We start from the raw sequence: 23,440 nt of genomic DNA, 5'->3' as shown, positions 1-23,440 counted from the left end.
AAGGTTCTAGCTTTTAACTTAGCATCTAACATCTCATACTATCATGCAGAATATTGGCTCTGCCTAGGTTATGGACCATGACCACTGGATCCTCGCCTTCCCACTACAAGTTCTCTTTTCAGCCCAGAGCAGATATCCCAAGCTCTGGCATCAAGGAAACAACACGTGGAGTGGCTCTTTGCTGCAGACTGTCAATACCCTTCACTATACTTGTCCCCTATTACCATTACATTCCTTTCTGCTCCCTTCACTTGACTGACTACTTGTATCATGGTCAGTTAGTTCATCCACCCTGCAGCTCGCACTCTCATCCAAACAAACTGAAGAAAGCTCAAAGCCTTTGGATAATTGCAAAGTTGAATTTCTTGCTCCAACCTCCTGGGTCCCCTTACTTGCCTCACTCACAGTCAGATCATCTTGTCCCCATGCACTGGCCAAACCAGTTGACTCTAACTTAAGTGATGTAACGATCTCCTGTAATCAATTGCTGAGGTAATCGTTCCCCCATCTGATATGCTGCATTGGCCGGAACTTTGGTACAATGTCACTGAGCTGGAGGCAAACTTTCTGTAGCTACAGACATGAAGTGCAGGTAGGTTTGCTCTGGATCAAACTGGCATCTAGAGGCTGCCATATCTATAGCTGCAGCATGTTACCTGCCATTCCATCTTTATTCTGGATTAGAGTGGTGCTGAAAAAGCACAGCAGTTCAGGCAGCATCCAAGGAGCAGGAAAATCGACGTTTCGGGCAAGAACCCTTCATCAGGAATAGAGGCAGAGTGCCTGTAGAGTGGAGACTAAATGATGGAGGGTATGGGTGGGGAAAAAGTAGCATAGAGTACAATAGGTGAGTGGGGGAGGGGATGAAAGTGATAGGTCAGAGAGGAGAGTGGGGGCGGGGAGACTATATGGTTAGGTCCACGCCCCCCCAACAACCCACCATCCCATCCTGGCACCTTCCCCTGCCACCGCAGGAATTGCAAAACCTGCGCCCACACCTCCTCCCTCATCTCCATCCAAGGTCCCAAAGGAGCCTTCCACATCCATCAAAGTTTTACCCACACATCCAACAATATAATTTATTATATCCATTGCTCCTGGTGCGGTCTCCTCTACATTGGGGAGACTGGACGCCTCCTAGCAGAGCGCTTTAGGGAACATCTCTGGGACACCCTTTACCAGTCAATCACACTGCCCTGTGGCCCAACATTTCAACTCCCCCTCCCACTCTGCCGAGGACATGGAGGTCCTGGGCCTCCTTCACCGCTGCTCCCTCGCCACCCAATGCCTGGAGGAAGAATGCCTCATCTTCCGCCTTGGAACACCGCAACCCAAGGGCATCAATGTGGACTTCACCAGTTTCCTCATTTCCCCTTCCCCCCACCTCACCCCAGCTCCATACTTCCAGCTCAGCACTGTCCCCACGACCTGTCCTACCTGCCTATCTTCCTTCCCACCTAGCCACACCACTCTGACCTATCACCATCATCCCCACTCCCATTCACCTATTGTACTCTATGCTACTTTCTCCCCAGCTCCACCCTCCTCTCATTTATCTCTCCACCCTTCAGGCTCTCTGCTTCTATTCCTGATGAAGGGCTTTTGCCCGAAACATCGATTTTCCTGCTCCTCGAACGTTGCCTGACCTGCTGTGTTTTTCCAGCACCACTCTAATCTAGAATCTGGTTTCCAGCATCTGCAGTCATTGTTTTTACCTTCCATCTTTATTGTATGTTAATGAACAATTTTAATCAATTTATAATTACTGAACAGTACATGCTTAGGTAGTTAAATTTTGGTGGTACATTTAAACAATACAGAGCAAATGTAATAAATGCAAGCCATCGTCAGTCTTGTATCAAGGTTATATAACATTAACAATCCTATTTTGTCTAGGGTGATTTGGAGGTGCCGGTGTTGGAGTGGGGTGTACAAAGTTAAAAATTACACAACACCAGATTATAGTCCAACAGGTTTATTTGGAAGCACTAGATTTCGGAGCGACACTCCTTCATCAGGTGATTGTGGAGCAGGACCATAAGACACAAAATTTATAGCACAAGATTACAATGCCATGCAACTGAAATGATAAACCTAGATTAAGTCTTTCATCTTTTGGAATGGATTTGTCTTTTTGGTTCTTTAATATACAAATCCCAAAACTTCTTTTAAGACATTCTGAAGATAACTTCAGGTTTTCTAACAAAAGGTGCCATCTCAGCTCAGAGAATGCATTAAAGGCGTGAGGTTAAAGTCTGTCTCTGTCCCAATCTTGAGTCAGACTGATTCTATTTCTAAAGTGGGATTTATATAATATTACATGGATTAACTGCAGGTTATGCATTTTTGAGCAAAATAGAACATATCTGCACATATAATTCTGCAGATACAAATTCACCACATAAACCTATATGTGTGCACACGTAGGCCAGACGGAGTGAGTGTGTGCATGTGGGTGTGAGTGCATGTGAGAGAGTGTGTGTTTGTCATGGCTGAATTCAGAGAAAAGTGACTGACAGGAGTAAGTTGCCTTTGATACTTCTCCCAACCAGGAGACTACGGAGCGTGCAGGAGGTAAAGGGCAAGTTTGCGTCAAGCCCATTCTCAGACTTTAGACTCTCAACCAAACTCTGTTCATATCCCGTACCCCTCTGCCCTTCCATTCCTTACAAATTCCCTCACCTATTAATGCACCTATCAGCAATGGATACAGAAGAGAAACGCCTTTGAATTGGATGAGCGTATCCTTTCAGAGTCTCCTACTTACTTCTTTGGGGCTTGGAATCCTGTCAATGGCTGGAATTGAGTCCTTCAGCAGAACGCACTGTGACCCACAGGCTGCCTGCTGAACAAGCCAGTCAAGAACATTGGCACTGAGGGAACAAGTTGGGGGGGGGGGGGGGGGGGAAATGGGATGTCGGGAGAAAGGGAAATTAATTTAATAAATGGCTATAATTTAATAAATATTTTCTGCTTTCCCTTGCTTTACATTTTTGTAATTTCCATGATTTAGGAGGATGAGGTCAGTTAATTTTCATGTTGTTAGGCAGGAGACAGTGAATACAATGGATTTACAAGTGGAATCCACTTGTCAGCTTAGATTCCCTGTCTGTACATGCTTGTGATAACTCTAGTCTGAAGCCAACATTGTAGGGAATTACATCATTCTAGGCAGGAATTTCAAAAATTTGATGGTTGAGCAAATGAAACATACTTAATGATTTTATGTGACGTGCTGCAAGTTTGGAGTCTTGCCAATCAGCATGATAAAGTAATAACTTCAATTCTCAGAATGCAATATTTTCTGCATTTGTTTTAGATACCAGAAAATCATTGGCAGTATGTCCCTGAATTCAATATTTACAATCTTATTTAATTAAGGGGAGGCGCAGCCTAGTGGAATTATCACTGGACTTAATCCAGAGACCCAGGTTCAAATCTCCCCAAAAATCTGGAATTAAGAGATTAATCACCATGATTCCATTGTCAAATGTCAGAAAACCCCATCCTATTTACTAATGCTCTTTAGGGAAAGAAACTGCCATCCATACCTGGTCTGCCGACCCATGACTCCAGACCCACAGCAATGTGGTGGTCATTTAACTGCCCCCTCCCTGCCCCCGGGAAATTGGGAATGTGCAATAAATACTGGCTTAGCCAGAAATGCCCTCATTCCATGAATACATTTTAATAATCCTAACGATGAGTTCCAAGTTCCTAACAGTTGTGTCTATAAATCAGAGTCATTTTCTGTTATAAACACGTCATCACCTTTAAATTAAAAGTTATTGAGAAATAAGTAATCAAAGAAACTGTCACTTTAAACAAACCAAAAGTTCAAATTCAATCAAATCATACAGTACCATGATTTAAAAATTTCTCATCGTAATAATTAACTTCCACTTACCTTCAGTTTATACAATCCCACAACTGATCTACTCTTCCTTCTAAAAAGGTAAATCAATTGTATGGCAGCCATCAGTTCCTGAACTGGATTTTCTGTGACTTAACAGCTTGATGGCAGACATCAGAAAAATAATTCTCCAATATAAACTAATATACACTTTTCAAAGAATCCCTCAACAGATTGGATAGATGCATATATTTCCAAGAATCACAGCTGCTTATGAAACATTATAAACAGATCCTGTTTACATTTTCAAAAAACCTCAGGTTATTCCAAGGGCACAAGGTTCAACCATGTGTAAAGAACAATCTTTCATTGTCTTTGAACATGTTAGTTTGAATCCTATATAAAGACACAACTATTTATATCACCCCAAACACTACAAAACAAAAACAAATAGAACAGGCTGTAATATTGTATGTCCTAGATCAATGGGTTTAATCAAAAAGGCCAAATGTCTTCACTCACACGTTAAAAGTATCAGGATTTAATGACTTTCCCATAGACGGGAACTAGCTTGGACAAAAATATTAGCAGACAGAATGAAACATAAGGAAAAGCAATACCAAAAATGTGAAAACCATAACAAAAGGACGTTGGTAAAGATGGTAAACATGGTAAAGATATTCACATTTCTTTAGAAAGCATTTGTATGTTTAAAAAACTACTTTAAATACCTCTTGCGCATTGTATCCATTCAGGTGACATTGGTATTGCTGGCTAGGCTAGTATTTATTCCTGATGAAGGGTGTTTGCCCAAAACGTCGATTTTCCTGGTTCTTGGATGCTGCCTGACCTACTGTGCTTTTTCAGCACCATACTCTTGACTCTAATCTCCAGCATCTGCAGTCCTCACTTTCACTTAGTATTTATTGTCCATCCCTAGTCACCCTTGAGAAGATGGCGATATGCCACTTTCTTAAACCACTATCAGTCAATTTGGCATACACAGACCCACAATACTGTTGGGTGGGGGAGCTCTGGAATTTTGATTTACCAACAGTAAAGGAACAGCAATATAGTTCCAAGTCAGGATGGTGAGGGGCACTTGCAGGTGGTGGTCCCCATTTATCTGTTGCTCTTGTCCTTCTAGGTGGAAGTGGTCACAGAATTGGAAGGTGCTATCTAAGGGGCCTTGATGAAACTCCAACAATTTGACTCCAAATTACTAGAATACAGCATTTCTCGAGGGCTCTTCCAATTTTTCCTACATATTACCCAGGTATAAAGAGGCTTCTTCCAATACATCAAGAAAAATTCTTCTGGTCCATTCTGACCAAAATGTCCATCCACACTAACCCTATTACCCTGCACTTGGCCAATATCCTATGAAACCCTTCTTATCCGTGTATTTGTGCAAATGCCTTTTAAATGTCATTAATGTAGCCGCCTCAAGCAGTTCTGCTGGCAGCTCATTTCATATTTGTACCACCCTCTGTGTAAAATAAAAAGTTGCTCCTCAGGTTCCCTTTTATTCTTTCCCCTCTAACCTTAAACTGATGCCCTTTAGTTCTCGATTCCACAACCCTGGGAAAAAGACTGAGTACATTCACCCTATCCATGTCTCATGACATTATACACTTCTGTAAGGTCCCTCCTTAGTCTCTTACGCTCTAAAGAAACATGTCGCAGCTTGTCCAATCTCTCCCTATAACTCAGTCCCTTGAGTCCTGGCAACATCCTTGTAAATTTCTTCTGCACTCTTTCCAGTTTAATAACATCCTTCCTGTAACAAGGTGACCAAAACTGAACACAATACTCCAAGTGCGGCCTCACCAACATCCTGTACACCTGCAACATAACTTCCCAACTTCGATACTCAATGCTCTGACTGATGAAGACCTGACGCCTTCTTCACTGCCCTGTCTACTGGTGACTCCACTTACGGAGAACTGTGCACCTGATTCCAAGGTCCCTGTTTCACTACACTCCTTACGGCCCTAACATTCACCCTGAAATTCCCACCTTGTTTTGACTTTCCAAGACCTCATACTTTTCTACATTAAACTACAAATATTCCATAAATTCTCAATGGTACTCATCATATATTGATACTTGGAAATTCAGCTGTAGATCATTTTCGGTAAATAATCTCTTTGTGTCTTTAAGATTTTTCAGTCCTCAAACTCAATAACAGACCATTCATGTTTTATTAGTTATTAATGTTTACTAAATACTGAACATCTCACACAACCCGTTGAAACATGTATCAAAAATACTCTTGCGTGATAACAGAAATTACGAAAGAAACTCAGCAGGTCTCACAGCATTTGTAGAGAGAAAGCAGGCATTTCCTAACGAAGGGTTTATGCCTAAAACATAGATTCTCCTGCTCCTCGGATGCTGCCTGACTGCTGTGTTTAGCAGTGCCACACTTTTTGACACTGACTCTCCAGGATCTGCAGTCCTTACTTTCTCCGAGGAGAGAAAGCAGAGTCAATGTTTTGGGTCCAAGGAACCTTCATCAGTAGTAGCTAGAAAATGATGATATATGTGCTGACGACAGGGGCTGGGGAGAAGAGTTAAAGGAGTGAGAGAATAGCTACAGACAGCCCAAAGGGCGAGAAAGACAACAAGGCAGACAAAAGAATGGATAATGGTCAACCAGGGAAGGAGAAAAGCTGATATTAGATTAGATTAGATTAGATTACTTACAGTGTGGAAACAGGCCCTTCGGCCCAACAAGTCCACACTGACCCACCAATGCGCAACCCACCCAGACCCATTCCCCTACATTTACCTCTTCACCTAACACTACAGGTAATTTAGCATGGCCAATTCACCTAACCTGCACATTTTTGGATTGTGGGAGGAAACCGGAGCACTCGGAGGAAACCCACGCAGACACAGGGAGAATGTGCAAACTTCACACAGAGAGTCGCCTGAGGCGGGAATTGAACCCAGGTCTCTGGTGCTGTGAGGCAGCAGTGCTAACCATTCCTACTTATTTTAGGGAATATAAGTAGGTGAAAATGAATTGGCTGTGTTGAAATTCTGAGATTGTGAGGACTGCAGATGCTGGAGAAGTCAGAGTCGATAGTGTGGTATCTGAGGAACAAGAGTTCGGGCTTAACCATTCATCAGGGCTGGGGATTCTGAGAGGATGTTTTCTCCTCGTGGAAGAGTCAAGAACTCAAGGGTATAGTCTCAGAATAAATGTGCAACGATTTAAGACTGAGATGAGGAGGAATTTCTTTGCTCAGAGGGTTGAGTTCTTTGGAATTCCTTACCACAGAGAGCTGTGGGGGCAGAGTCCTTGTGTGTACTTAAGATAAGATGTAGGAGCAGAAATTAGGCCTTTCAAGCCCATCAAGTCAGCTCTGCCATTCGTCCATGACTGATAGGTTTTTGAATCCCATTTTCCCGCTTTCTCCCCTAACCTTTGATCCCCTTGGCGATCAACAACTTATCTATCTCTGTTTTAGATGTACTCAATGACCAGGCCTCTATAGCCTTCTGTGGCAGTGAATTCCACAGATTCACCACTCTCTTGCTGAAGAAGTTTCTTTTTATCTCCATCTCAAAGGTCTTCCCATTATTCTAAGGCTGTGCCCTCGGGTCCTCATCTTTTCTGCCAGTGGAAACATCTTCTCAAAATCCAATTTGTCCAAGCCATTCAGTATTCTCTAAGTTTCAATCATCCGTCTACACTCCATCAAGTATTCTCCCAAAGTCCTCAAACGTTCCTTGTTTGTTAAGCTTTTCATTCCTGGGATCACTCTGGTGAGACTTCTCTGGACCTGCCACACAGCCAATATATCCTTTGGATTTGGAGATGCCGATGTTGGACTGGGGTGTACAAAGTTAAAAATCACACAACACTAGGTAATAGTCCAACAGGTTTAATTGAAAGCACTAGCTTTCGGAGCGACGCTCCTTCATCAGGTGGTTGTGGAGGAAACAATTGTAAGACACAGAATTCCTGAAGAAGGGCTTATGCCTGAAACGATGATTCTCCTGCCCCTTTGATGCTGCCTGACCTGCTGCACTTTTCCAGCAACACATTTTTCAGCACAGAATTTATAGCAAAAGTTTAGTGTGATGTAACTGAAATTATACATTGAAAAATAACTTGATTGTTTATTCAGTCTTTCAACTGTTCGAATACCATGATAGTTTCACTTCTTTCTCATATGTAAATCACAAAACTTTTTTTAAAAAAGTTATATTCTCAGGTTAACTGTAACAATTGGTGTTAGCCAGACGACATGTTGATGGTGTTAGCCCCCTGTGTTCCCAGTCTGTGCCATAATGTTTAGACTGATTCTAATCTAAAAAATGAGCTAAGAGTTTTACATGAATTTATGTAAGATTAGAATTTTTAGATTAAAATCAGTCTAACATTATGGCACAGATAGGGAACACAGGGGGCTAACACCTTCAACACAGTATCTGGGCTGACACTAATCATTAAAGTTCACCTGAGAATGTAACTTTTTAGTAAAAAATGAGGTCTGCAGAAGCTGGAGATCACAGCTGCAAATGTGTTGCTGGTCAACGCACAGCAGGTTAGGCAGCATCTCAGGAATAGAGAATTCGACGTTTCGAGCATAAGCCCTTCATCAGGAATAAGAGAGAGAGCCAAGCAGGCTGAGATAAAAGGTAGGGAGGAGGGACTAGGGGGAGGGGCGATGGAGGTGGGATAGGTGGAAGGAGGTCAAGGTGAGGGTGATAGGCCGGAGTGGGGTGGGGGCGGAGAGGTCAGGAAGAGGATTGCAGGTTAGGAGGGCGGTCCTCTTCCTGACCTCTCCGCCCCCACCCCACTCCGGCCTATCACCCTCACCTTGACCTCCTTCCACCTATCCCACCTCCATCGCCCCTCCCCCTAGTCCCTCCTCCCTACCTTTTATCTCAGCCTGCTTGGCTCTCTCTCTTATTCCTGATGAAGGGCTTATGCTCGAAACGTCGAATTCTCTATTCCTGAGATGCTGCCTAACCTGCTGTGCTTTGACCAGCAACACATTTGCAATGTAACTTTTTAAAAAGTTTTGTGATTTACATATGAAAGAAGTGAAACTAACATGGTCATTCGAACAGATGAGAGACTTAACAAACAATCAAGGTATTTTTCAATGTATAATTCCAGTTATACCACACTGTAAACTTTTGCTATAAATTCTGTGTCTTACCATTGTGTTCTCCGCAACCACCTGAAGAAGGAGCGTCGCTCCGAAAGCTAGTGTGCTTCCAATTAAACCTGTTAGACTACTACCTAGTGTTGTGTGATTTTTAACTTTGTACACCCCAGTCCAACACCGGCATCTCCAAATCCAAAGGATATATTGGCTGTGTGGCAGGTCCAGAGAAGTCTCACCAGAGTGATCCCACCTATAACCTGATGTTGTGAGATTTTTAACTTAATACATCCTTCCTTAGTTATGGGGTCAAACATTGCTCATAATACTCTAAATGTAGTCTAACCACAGTCTTTAAAACCTCAGAAGTACATCCCTTCTTTTGTATTTTGTCCTCTTGAGATGAATGATAGCACTATATTTACCTTCCTAACTACCAACTCAACCTGCAAGTTTATATTGCGAGAAACCTGGACTAGGATCCCAAGTCCCTTTGCATTTCAGATATCTGAATTTTTTCCCCATTTAGAAAATAGTTCATGCCTCTGTTCTTCCTACCAAAGTGCATAACTTCACACTTTCCTACATTTATCGCATCTGCCGTTTCTTTGCCTACTCTCCTAACCTGTCTAAATCTTTCTGCAGCCTCTCCACCTCCTCAATACTACCTGTCCCTCTATCTATCTTTGTATCATCTGCAAACTTAGTCAGAATGCCCTCAGTTCCTTCATCCAGATCATTAATGTAAAATGCAAAGTCATGGATACAACAATGAGCTTTGTGGAGCACTATTAGCCACTGGCTTCCATCCTGAGAAGGACCCTTTTATCCCCACTCTTTGCCTTCTGCCTGGCAGCCAATCTTTTATCCATGCTAATACTATGCCTCTAACACTATGGGCCCTTATCTTACTCAGCAGACTCCTGTGCAGCATCTTATCACTGGCCTTCTGGAAGTCCAGATACATAACATCCATTGGCTCTCCTTGGTCTAACTTGTTCATTACCTCCTCAAAGAATTCTAACAGATTCATCAGGCACAACTTCCCCTGAATGAAACCTTGCTGACTTTGCCCTATTTTACCATGCACTTCCAAGTATTCAGAAATCTTATCCTTCACGATGGTCTCCAAAATCTTACCAACCACTGAGGTCAGGCTAATCAGCCTATAATTTCCAATCTTTTGTCTTTCTCTCTTCTTAAACAGGTGGATTAAGGCTGACAAATTCATGAACAGTCAGGGAATCAAGGATTATGGGGCAAAAGGCAGGAAAATGTATGAAAAATATCAAATCAGCCATGATCCGAATGAATGGCACAGCAGGCCCAAGGAAGGCAAAAGGCGTAGTTCTATCCCTATTTCTTCCGGATTTATGAGAAACAGCCCAATAATGCTAAGGCCCGGGTGTGGAAGTGGGCAAAGGACATTGAAAGAGACGTTCAGACTCCAAAATTATCGATCTTGAGTTTCTGATGGCTGCAGGGTCCTCAAGTGGAGCATGAGGTGCCACTCTTCCAGCTTACACTGTGATAGCCCAAAACACAGATGCTGGCCAGAAAATTCTCTTTATGAGTTATCTTCCATTAGTTTATGTTCTATTATCCTCCCCTAAGCCAGCCATACCTGAAGTTAAACAACAGACTATGACACACAAAGTGCTGGGACAATTAAGGCAGTTTAATGAATTTGGAGACAAAGTCCTTTAAAGAGGAGCTAATTTTTAAAATTAATAATTCACTGAATTAGTTAAGGCAGAATCTATCACTGCTGTTTTCTTACATTTTCAGCTACTGCCAGGTAGACCCTGCAGAAGGACGAGAAAGGAACAGAAAATAACTTAACCTCTGACTTCATGAAATGGGGCACTGAAGGTTTTTCTCATCTCACTTCAGAGACAGCAAAGTCCCAAAGTAGCTAATGCTTTTGGTGAAAGTCTGAGCAGTGATCCTTCAAAGTACTTCAACCTTTGAGAAGAATTTGTAGTGAGGAGGAGATATTAGTTGCAAGGAGGGACGTTAGTGTCAGCAAGTAGTCTGCGGTGATTTCGATAACATGTTTCTGAAGTGGACTTCCATGATCTTTGGTATGTGCTGTATTTAAACTAAAAACTGATTTTATTTATAAATATCTTTTAAATGAAAGCTGCCACACTGTGACCTAAAGTTCACTTTGACAACCTCTAGAACATTAGATTTTTTTTTGTGTATGCTTCTAGCTCTCCTGCTGTTGTTACTAAAATGCTGTTCAAAAATACTGTTATGACATATTGGCTCCTAAAGTGATGCTTGAAAACAAAAACTTCATGTGCTTCAAATGTTAGTAAATTCATTAGGATTCAAAAGCTTCTTGTTCAATATAGGATCATGTAATTAACTACTTCCAAACAAAAGCAGTTTTCAGAGTTACTGGAATGGTACTACAGTCAATGTTTATCATATTTACTGAATGTATTTGAGTATAATTCACAGTTTGCTCTTTGTTTATTGGTGAGGACTTGGGAATTGAAAAATGTAAATTTAAAATTTTAGGAAGTACTATGAAAGGAATATATTAATTTTTGACCAAGTGTTCCCTCCTGAAATAGGTTTATTTTTCCTTTGTTATTTTGCTGTCTAGAAATTTGACATTCTCAGTTGTATCTCACATTACTCATAACATACTTTGCTTTTTATTACAACAAACTGCAAAGGAAAAATAGACATCAGCATTTTCCTTAACTGTCCCAACATAAGGTCTGTTGTAAATCAAAACAGAAAAATAATTGCAAAAATCTAAATATTTGTTCTTCCAGAAACAAAGGCATTTTTTGTCAATACTGCTTATCCCCAAAACAGGAAGACCATATTTGCTAGTTTAAATCTTAGGAGCTTTTGGTTCAGACAGAAAAACATCAAGTTAAGCAGGGGGGTGGGGTGGGGTGGAGGGGGCTGGGGGGGTGGGGGGAGGGGTGGAGACGCAGGATAAAGAATTCCTCCTTTCCGAGGTATTCTTATTTAAGTTGTCACACCTTCATTCAGTGATTAACACTGACTTTAGCAAGGTCTTCAACAAAGTTCCACATGATAGACTGGTTAGTAAGGTTAGTTCACATGGGATGCAGGGATAGATAGCCAACTGAATACAAAATTGTCTTCACATTAGACAACAAAGGGTATAGCATCAACATTAGAGTGGTGCTGGCAAAGCACAGCAGATCAGGCAGCATCTGAGGAGCAGGAAAATTGACGCTTTTCCTGCTCCTTGGAAGCTGCCTGACCTGCTGTGCTTTTCCAGCACCATTCTAATGTTGATTCTAACCTCCAGCACCTGCAGTACCCTCTTTCAACTAACAAAGCGTGGTGGTGGATGATAGCTATTCAGACAGGAGGCCTGTGACCAACGGCGTTCCATCGAAATACTACTGGGTCGATGGTTGTTGCTCATTTATATAAATGACTTGGATGAGAATATAGGAGGAGTGATTAGTAAGTTTCCAGATGACACCAAAATTGGTGACATAGTAGACAGTGAAGTCAGTTTTCTAAGATTACAAAGAGAGCTGGAGCAGATGAGCCAATAGGCCAAGAAGTGGCAGTTAAGAGTTTAATTTAAATAAATGCATTTTGGTTATGCAAACCAGAGCAGGACTTAGACAGTTAATGGGAGGGCCTTGGGGAGTGTTGTCAAACAGAGAGAGACCTAGGTTTGCAGGTACATAATTCATTGAAAGCGGTGTGGCATGTAGACAGAGTGCTGAAGGCGGCATTTGGTACACTTGCCTTTATTGATTAGATTAGATTCCATACAGTATGGAAACAGGCCCTTCGGCCCAACAAGACCACACCCAAACCCATTCCCCTAGCCAATATTTACCCCTGACTAACGCACCTAACACTATAGGCAATTTAGCATGGCCAATTCACCTGACCTGCACATCTTCGGATTGTGGGAGGAAACTGAAGCACCCGGAGGAAACTCACGCAGACACGGGGAGAATGTGCAAACTCCACACAGACAGTCATCTGAGGTGGGAATCGAACCCACCTCGCTGGCGCTGCGAGGCAGCAGTGCAAACCACTGAGCCACCGTGCCACCCAAATTGGTCCAATTAGCGCCCAACTGGTCAGTGCATTGAGTATAAGAGTAGGGAAGTCACGTTGAGGTTGTGCAAGACATTGGTGAGGCCACCTTTGGAATACTGTGCACAATTCTGGTCACCCTGTTATAGGATTAATGTTGTTACAGTAGAGAGGGTGCAGAAAAAGCTACAAGGATGCCGCCTGGGCTGGAAAGTTTGAGTTATAAGGAGAGGCTGGGACTTTTTCCCCTGGGTCAGAGGTTGAGGGGTGACCTTATAAAGGTTTATAAAATCACATGGGGCATAGAAAAGGCGAATAGTGGAGGTCTTTTTCACAGCGTTCTATGTGTGTATGGAATGAGCTGCTAGAGAAAATGGTAAAGGTGGGTACAATTACAACGTATAATAGACATTAGGACAGATACAGGACTAGGAACAGTTTAGAGGGAGATGGGCCAAATAGGACCAGTTTACCTCAGGAAACTTTGTCGGCATGGAGGAGTTGGACCAAAGGGTCTGTTTCCATGTTCTATGATACTTTGATAAGAAAGCAGAATACTTCGAGAGGACTTCGGTTTTGTCAGATGCATTAAAATAAATTTTAATTAAACAGTCAAAAACTCAAAGAACTGTGGATGCTGGAAATCATAAACAAAGTCAAAAATTGCTGTAAAAACTCAGCAGGTCTGGCAATATCTGTGGAGAGAAAGCAGCGTTAATGTTTCATATACAGTGACCCTTCTTCTGATATGAATGCAGCTAAAAAAAGATTGGTATATATGCTGAAGATGGGGTGAGAAAAGGGGAGATGGAACTCAGATAGCTTTCCTGTACACTGAGGAAACAAAGCATAGACTGGCGAACCACTTTGCAAAATACTTACATTCCATCCACAAAATAGACCCTGAGCTTCTGCTTACTGCTATTTCAACCCACCACTGTGTTGTCTTATCAACATCTCTACCTAAAGCAAAGCTCAGTGCAGGCTGGAAAAGCAGCACCTCATTTTCTACTAGGGGTCCCTGGAACTTTCTGGACTTAATATTAGTTTACATTACTTACAGCGTGGAAACAGGCCCTTCGGCCCAACAAGTCCACACTGATCTGCTGAAGCGCAATCCACCCAGACCCATTCCCCTGCACCTAACACTACGGACGGTTTAGCATGGCCAATTCACCTAACCTGCACATTTTTGGATTAAGGGAGAAAACTGGAGTACCCGAAGGAAACCCACGCAGAAACGGGGAGAATGTGCAAACTCCACACAGAGAGTCGCCTGAGGCGGGAATTGAACCTGCTAACCACAGTGCTAACCACTGCGCTACCGTGCCACCCACGTTTTTTTCTTAAATGAAGATTTTTATCCTCTTGTAATATGTTGTGACTCCTGACTGCAACCCTTGCTGTTTGTTACAATATCTAACAACTTTAGGGCCTGAGCATTTGTTTTCGCCATATCCTCACCCCAACCCCACACTCCAGGCCTTGTCATCACGTGGACAGCTACTATAAATAATCCATTGTCAACCACTAAGGGTCCCCATTAACAGCTAGTCATTCTCTCATGTTAACCTTCACCCATTCGTTTAACAGCCCAACTCTCTCCGTCTCTGGGCTCCATCTCCAACAGCTCTTCCAGCAGTTTCTGATTTTGATTTAAGGGTTAATTGCTGTGCAGGATTGAAAGTCTTTGCTTTGCAGAGATAAAAAGGGAACTCAGCTCAGCTGCAGGTTCTCAGTATTCCAAAGCTACTACGTAAATGAGGACTACAAATGCTTATTACAGTTGTTTTCAGAAATTACTGCTCAAGTGTTGAACTTCCTGTTTGAACTAGTTGTTAATCTACAGCTATAATGGCTTTGCTGAACTATCAAATGCAAAATGAAAAAGGAGGCTGCTACAGAGTTGTGTGGTTAAAATATATTGATTAAACTATATAAACCTTTTTCTGGAACTGGAAAATGTTAAACTAATCTCATAGCAAACATGAAATTAAGTTCATATGTTTGTAAATGATGCTGAAGCCAGTGAACTACAGATATGTTTCTTCAAAACTCATGTTATCTGGCATCATTCTAAGTATTTACGGTACCATTATCTATTTGTAAAATCCACTTTTGCGTCTATGCATCTGAATTCTATGATAATGTTAAATGGTTTGGTTGTGCTGTCATGAACAATTAAAAAATTCTTCCAATAGGTTTCCCTCCAAACTAAAGGTAGAGTTATCAGATGTGATGACAATTTCAAAAGGATTAAAGACTTTCATACATCAGATCATTTGATCAATTGCCTGTATCCTCCCTGTTGTTTTGGTAGAATGTGCAACACCCAGAACATCTCAGCAGCCATGGTGGATAAATCAAATCTCCTACAGAAGACATGTTTCGGTTGATCTGATGGAAAAGTAGCATATGCCCCCCCCCCCACACACAGACACGACATTAACTAATACTATGTCAGTCATTTCAGCCTTACAAGCAATACGGTCCAGGATCTAGATATTGTGCAGGAAGTAGGTTTTAATACAACTTGATAATTATATTGATTTACATGAAAACAAAGTTTGAACGATGGTCTGCACTGTGTCTAATACAACATAAAACCTCAACTAAATGAACAAGCTGGAGCATCAGATTTAAACTACTCATGAACATGAACAAATGATGTATGCAATATAATAATTTATCTAATAACAGAGCATTCAACACTCAAAATTTACCAAGAAAGGTTATAACTAATCATCAAAAATTCCAATATTACAAGGTTCCATTATTCTCCACCAAACAGCAATCAAACCATATCCCTTCAAAACACTTTGATAGTCATTGTGGCGTCATCGTTGGTCAGAGGGATACAATGACCATACAATAAGTTTAAGCAGTTTACATTGTAAATATGGAAGAGTGAATTTACAGTGGAAACATATAAAGAGACTTTGTTGAAGGAAGAAAATGGTTGGCAACTAAATGTTCCAGAAAACAGATGCTTCAAGACAGGACAGGGAGGGAGGTAAAAAGAGTTGCACTGCTGGTCAGGAATGATGTCACGGCTGTGCTAAAGGAGGACACTATGGAGGGCTTGAGCAGTGAGGCATTATGGGTGGAGCTGAGAAATCAGAAGGGTGCAGATACATTGTTGGGGCTGTACTACAGACCTTGCAACAGTGAGGGTGAGATAGAATAATAAATAGGGACACAGATTATGAAAAGATGGAGAGGCAACAGGGTGGTGGTGATGGAAGAGTTTAATTTTCCCACCATTGACTGGCATACACTTAGTGACAAAGGTCTGGATGGGGCAGAATTTGAAAGGAGCGTCCAGGAAAGCTTTCTAGAACAGTATGTCAATAGTCTGACAAAGAAAGGGGCCATATTGGACCTGGTGTTGGGGAATGAGCCAGGCCTGGTGGTAGAAGTTGCGGTGGGGGATTTCTTTGGGAACAGTGACCACAATTCTGTAAGTTTTGGAATACTCATAGACAAAGATGAGAGTGATCCTAAGGGAAGAATACCAAACTGTACCAAGGCCACTTATATCAAAATTAGGCAGGAGTTGGGAACAACTATTTGAAGGAAAGTCCACATTTGTTGTGTGGGAGGCTTTCAAAGATAGGTTGAAGATAGCGCAGGCTTGGAATGAAAAGAAGAGATTGGAAAGGCAAGATTCGTGAACTGTGGATGAAAAGAGAAATTGTGCGACTAGCCAAGAGGAAAAGGGAAGCGTACATAAGGTCGAGGCAGCTAAGAACAGAACGGGCCTTGGAGGAATATCAGAAGAGTAGAACCAGTCTTAAACGAGGAATCAAGTGGGTTAAAAGGAGTCATGAAATTCTTTAATGAGCAGAATTAAGGAGAATTCCAAGGCCTTTTATTCATATAAGAGGCAAGAGGGTAATTAGAGAAAGGGTTGGTCCACTGAAGGATAAGGAAGGAAGGTTGTGTTTCGAACCTGAGAAAATGGGTGAGATTGTTGATGATTATTTTGCAATAGTGTTCACTGAGGAGAGGAACACGATTAATCTTGAGACTAGAGGTAGAAGTTTGATTAGTCTGGATCACGTTGACATAAGGAGGGAAGACATGTTGGGTAGGCTAAAGTATATTAAGATGGACAAATCCCCAAGACCGGATGGGATCTAATCCAGGTTGCTGAGGGAGACGAGAGAGGAAATAGCTGGAGCCCTGACAGATATCTTTATATACAGGTGAGGTGCCGGAGGACAGGCGAGTTGCTAATGTTGTCTCCCTGTAGGGATATCCCAGGTAACTATAGACCAGTGAGCCTGATGTCAGTGGTGGGAAAGTTGCTGGAGAAGGTACTAAGCAATAAAATCTATTTATATTTGGAAAAGAATGGGCTTATCAGTGATAGGCAACATGGTTTTGTGCGGGGGAGATCATGCCTTGCCAACTTAATGGAGTTCTTTGAACAAGTGACCAAGTTGATAAATGATGAAGGCTTGTAGATGTCATATACATGGACTTTAGTAAGGCATTTGATAAGGTTCCCCATGGTAAACTAATGGAGAAAGTGAAGTCACATAGTGTGCAGGGTGTTCTGACTAGGTGGATAAAGAACTGGTTGAGCAACAGGAGACAGAGTAGTAGTTGAAGGGAGTTGCTCGAAATGGCGAAAGGTGACCAGTGGTGTTCCACAGGGGTCAGTGCTGGGGCCACTGTTGTATGTGATATATATAAGTGATCTGGAAAAGGGCATTGCTGATTTGATCAGTAAGTTCGCAGATGACACGAAGATTGGTGGAGTAGCAGAAAGCATAAGGGACTGTCAAAGAATACAGGAGAATCTAGATAGACTGGAGAGTTGGGTGGAGAAGTGGCAGATGGAGTTCAATCTGGGCAAATGTGAAGTGACTCATTTTGGGAAGTCTAATTCTAGAGTGAACTGTACTGTAAAGGGAAGATCCTTGGGAAAAGTTGATGAGCAGAGAGATCTGGGAGTTCAGATCCATTGTACCCTGAATGTGGCTGCATAGGTGGATAGAGTGGTCAAGAAGGCATATGGTATGCCTGCTTTCATTGGATGGGGCATTGAGTATAAGAGCTGGCAGGTCATGTTAAAATTGTACAAGACATTGGTTTGGCCGCATTTAGAATACTGTGTACAGTTCTGGTCGCCACATTACCAAAAGAATGTGGACGCTTTGGAGAGGGTGCAGAGAAGGTTTACGAGGATGTTGCCTGGTATGGAAGGTGAGTTGAAGAGAGGTTGAGTAGGTTAGGATTGTTTTCATTAGAAAAAAGGAGATTGAGGGGGGACCTGATTGAGGTTTACAAAATCATGAAGGGTATAGACAGGGTGGATAGAGACAAGCTTTTTCCCAGGGTGAAGGATTCAATAACGAGAGGTCAAGTGTTCAAGGTGAGAGCTGAAACATTTAAGGAGGATACACGCAGCAAGTACTTTACACAGAGGGTGGTAGGTGCCTGGAATGCGTTGCCAGCAGAGGTAGTAGAGGCAGGCACGGTAGATTCATTTAAGGTGCGTCTGGACAGATGCATGAGTAGGTGGGGAGCAGAGGGATACAGATGCTTAGGAATTGGGCAATAGGTTTAGACACTGGATTTGGACCAGCTCAGGCTTGGAGGGCCAAAGGGTCTGTTCCTGAGCTGTAAATTTCCTTTGTTCTTTGTTCGATTAGCTGATTGAATGATGAATGACAAAAGATGGAACGAGTTAGCTTAAAGCTCAAGGTCTCTAAAGCCCCATCCAGAGCATTCAACAAGAAAAATAAAGAAAACACAAAACCACTTTCACACTTTTAGGCTTAAAATAATACAATTTAAAAAACTGTTTCAGGTAATATCCCAACTCACTGAAGCCACAGTATCTCCTGAGAACTGATGATTAGGTGCACACCACCTAGTTCTATCAGTCACACTGGCTCCTGCCCACCAACTGTTCCATTTTAATATTCTCAGTCACAGTAAAAGCTATCCATTGCCAATTACTTACTCCTCTATCTGTCACCTCTTAGCTTTTGCGAACCATCGATATTTCTGATCCTGGCCTCAGGCACCCAATTCCACCTGCTTCTCTCCGATCAAGGTTTTAAAATTATTTCCTCCTTAAGCCTCTCCAGCATTCTCTTCTCCCTTACAACACTTTGTACAAGCTTTTGCTTTGATTATATTTTTGGTCTTTAATGCAGTGTCCCTTTTTTTTGACTGTTTATGCTTTTGTGAATTGCCTTCTATGTTAACGGCATTAAAAAGGTACAAAATCAATACAAGCTGCTGCTCTACACCACTGCACTTCATGAGATTCATAGATAGATAGAGAGGTATACAATCCCTGTGTTCCCAAAAAATAGCTAGTAAGTAGTTTTGCTATGAACTATATTCATTATTGTTATATGAGGAAAGATGAAAATTATATTAATACATCAGTCCCTAAAAAAATAACAAAATAATCTGTTGTGATGGGGTTGGTCTATTCATGCCACTAAGAGAACTTCCACCTGGAGGATCTGTTATGGCTTGCTTTACCATTTTATCTTGTCGAAAAAAAAAGAAACCATCAAATTAGTATAGCTACTTTCATATGCACCTGCGTAAAATATAGCTAAAGTAATAGATATAATACATAGGAATGCTTGTAGCAATCATTTAATCTGGACACATCAATCCAAAGATAAAAAATGCTCACTGAAATTTTTAACAAGACTATTGTTACCTGCTGCACCTGACAATATCACATATCTCTGATATTTATTTTTATGATTCAGTGTTACTGTTTCACCAATAGGCCTGGTATATTTTACCCACAAGGTTCTGGTGTTGGCTTCCAGCTTTTCAAGTAGCAAGTAAAAGGAAGGAATTAGATCTGCGGGCTGTATCACTCTATTCCAAGACGTCAGCAGAGTAGGACACCTTAACTAGAGTTCATTCTCTCTGCCCATTTCTTTCTCCCTTATAGAACATAGAACAATACAGTGCAGAACAGGCCCTTCGGCCCTCGATCTGTGAACTATTCTCAGCTCATCCCCCTACACTATCCCATCATCATTCACGTGCTTATCCAAGAATTGTTTAAATCTCCCTGATGTGGCTGGGTTAACTACATTGGCAGGTAGGGTATTCCACACCCTTACCACTCTCTGAGTAAAGAACCTGCCTCTGACATCTGTCTTAAATCTATCACCCCTCAATCTGTAGTTGTGCCCCCTCGTACAAGCTAACGTCATCATCCCAGGAAAAAGGCTCTCACTGTCTACCCTATCTAATTCTCTGATCATCTTGTCTGTCTCTATCAAATCCCCTCTTATCTTTCTTCTTTCCAATGAGAACTGACCCAAGTCTCTCAGCCTTTCCTCATAAGACCTTCCATCCAGACCAGGCAACATCCTGGTAAACCTCCTCTGCACCTTTTCCAATGCTTCCACATCCTTCACAAAATATGGCTTCCAGAACTGAACACAATATTCCAAGTGTGGCCGCACCAGCATTTTGTATTGTTGCAGCATGATTTTGCGGATCTGGAACTCAATCCCTCTACAAATGAAACCTAACACACTGTATGCCTTCTTAACAGCACTTTTTGGATTAGTGGTGCTGGAAGAGCACAGCAGTTCAGGCAGCATCCCAGGAGCATCAAAATTGACGTTTCGGGCAAAAGCCCTTCATCAGGAATAAAGGCAGTGAGCCTGAAGCATGGAGAGATAAGCGAGAGGAGGGTGGGGGTGGGGAGAAAGTAGCATAGAGTACAATGGGTGAGTGTGGGAGGGGATGAGGGTGATAGGTCAGGGAGGAGAGGGTGGAGTGGATAGGTGGAAAAGGAGCTAGGCAGGTAGGACAAGTCCGGACAAGTCATGGGGACAATGCTGAGCTGGAAGTTTGGAACTAGGGTGAGGTGGGGGAAGGGGAAATGAGGAAACTGTTGAAGTCCACATAGATGCCCTGGGGTTGAAGTGTTCCGAGGCGGAAGATGAGGCGTTCTTCCTCCAGGCGTCTGGTGGTGAGGGAGCGGTGGTGAAGGAGGCCCAGGACCTCCATGTCCTCGGCAGAGTGGAAGGGGGAGTTGACATGTTGGGCCACGGGGCGGTGTGGTTGATTGGTGCGGGTGTCCCGGAGATGTTCCCTAAAGTGCTCTGCTAGGAGGCGCCCAGTCTCCCCAATGTAGAGGAGACCGCTTCGGGAGCAACGGTTACAATAAATGATATTAGTGGATGTGCAGGTAAAACTTTGATGGATGTGGAAGGCTCCTTTTGGGCCTTGGATGGAGGTGATGGACGAGGTGTTGGCGCAGGTTTTGCAGTTTTTGCGGTGACAGGGGAAGGTGCCAGGATGGGAGGGTGGGTTGTAGGGAGGCATGGACCTGACCAGGTAGTCACGGAGGAAACGGTCTTTGCGGAAAGCAGAAAGGAGTGGGGAGGGAAATATATCCCTGGTGGTGGGGTCTACCTGGTCAGGTCCAGGCCCCCCTACAACCCACCCTCCCATTCTGGCACTTTCCCCTGCCACCGCAGGAACTGCAAAACCTGTGCCCACACCTCCTCCCTCATCTCTATCCAAGGCCCTAAAGGAGCCTTCCACATCCATCAAAGTTTTACCTGCACATCCACTAATATCATTTATTGCTCCCGATGCGGTCTCCTCTACATTGGGGAGACTGGACACCTCCTAGCAGAGCGCTTTAGGGAACATCTCTGGGACATCCGCACCAATCAACCACTCCACCCTGTGGCACAACATTTCAACTCCCCCTCCCACTCTGCCGAGGACATGGAGGTCCTGGGCCTCCTTCACCGCCGCTCCCTCACCACCAGACGCCTGGAGGAAGAACGCCTCATCTTCCGCCTTGGAACACTTCAACCCCAGGGCATCAATGTGGACTTCAACAGTTTCCTCATTTTCCCTTCCCCCACCTCACCCTAGTTCCAAACTTCCAGCTCAGCACTGTCCCCATGACTTGTCCTATCTGCCTATCTTCTTTTCCACCTATCCACTCTACCCTCTCCTCCCTGACCTATCACCTTCATCCCCTGCCCCACTCACCTATTGTACTTTCTCCCCACCCCCACCCTCCTCTAGCTTATCTCTCCACACTTCAGGCTCACTGCCTTTATTCCTGATGAAGGGCTTTTGCCCGAAACGTCGATTTTGCTGTTTCTCGGATGCTGCCTGAACTGCTGTGCTCTTCCAGCACCACTAATCCAGAATCTGGTTTCCAGCACCTGGGTCATTGTTTTTACCCTTTCTTAACAACACTATCAACCTGAGTGGCAACTTTCAGGGATCTATGTACATGGACTCCAAGATCCCTCTGAGCATCCACACTACCAAGAATGTTTCCATTGACCCAGTACTCTGCCTTCCTGTTATTCTTCCCAAAGTGCATCACCTCACATTTAGCTGCATTGAACTCCATTTGCCACCTCTCAGCCCAATACTGCAGTTTATCCAAGTCCCCCTGCAACCTGTAACATTCTTCCACACTGTCCACTACTCCACCGACTTTAGTGTCATCTGGAAATTTACTAATCCATCCACCTATGCCTGCGTCTAAGTCATTTATAAAAATGACAAGCAGCAGTGGTCCCAAAACAGATCCTTGTGGGACACCACTAGTAACCGGACTCCAGGCTGAATATTTTCCATCAACCACCACTCGCAGCTTCTTTCAGAAAGCCAGTTTCTAATCTGAACTGCTACATTACCCTCCATTCCATGCCTCTGCATTTTCTCCAATAGCCTACCATATGGAACCTTATCAAAGGTTTTACTGAAGTCCATGTATACCACGTCAGTTGCCCTACCCTCATCTACATGCTTGGTCACCTTCTCAAAAAACTCAGTGAGGTTTGTGAAACACAACCTGCCCTTGACAAAACCATGTTGATTATCTGAAATCAAATTGTTGCTGCTAGATGATTAAAGATCTTAATCTCTTATAATCCTTTCCAAAACATTTCCTACAACAGAAGGAAGGCTCACAGGTCTATTTTCTCTCTCACGGAGTTTCCTTTCTTCAAACACGGCCTTAGCATGCAGCCAGTCAACGGCATGTAGCAGTATCTCTGCTCGGTCTCTCGGCAGCTCGTGGTGGTTTATCGACACGGTCTCTTGGCAGTCTATTGGCCCGGTCTCTCAGCGGCTTGTGGTAGTCTCTCTCACGGTCTCTCGGCCCAGCATAGTGGTTTCTCTGTGCGCGATTGGGTCCTGCCCGGGCATATTCTAGTGGCACTAGGAGGAAATTGAGAAGGCAACGGCAGCAGCACTGGCATTACAGCCCAATGCAGGAAGAACAAGCGGCGAGGGAAGTGCCCCAGGATCTGCAGTGGTGGTATCGATACCAAGCAGCTGAGGTCTTCCAGACAGCGCGATAACAGAAAGACTCATCAAAGACTGTTGAACTTTTAACTTAATTCCTCTATCT

At 43.0% G+C, this 23,440-nt stretch overlaps 1 protein-coding gene across 5 annotated transcripts in view; it reads right to left on the bottom strand.

The window, feature by feature from the left end:
- The window catches only part of fam110b (family with sequence similarity 110 member B), a 219,373-nt gene that overhangs the window by 81,016 nt on the left and 114,917 nt on the right, over positions 1-23,440 (bottom strand). The window contains exon 3 of one of the 5 annotated variants that reach the window (XM_060822629.1): positions 13,515-13,736. The exons of 3 other annotated variants lie outside the window; for them this stretch is intronic. The gene's annotated coding sequence lies outside the window, so the exon portion shown is untranslated. Of the gene's footprint in view, positions 1-4,584; positions 6,623-13,514; positions 13,737-23,440 lie in introns of those variants that run through there. One more of the 5 variants, XM_060822630.1, reaches the window with a different exon arrangement.

This window comes from Hemiscyllium ocellatum, chromosome 4 (genome assembly GCF_020745735.1).
Source record: "Hemiscyllium ocellatum isolate sHemOce1 chromosome 4, sHemOce1.pat.X.cur, whole genome shotgun sequence".
Lineage (NCBI taxonomy): Eukaryota > Metazoa > Chordata > Chondrichthyes > Orectolobiformes > Hemiscylliidae > Hemiscyllium > Hemiscyllium ocellatum.
This window is presented reverse-complemented; position numbering and strand designations above follow the sequence as displayed.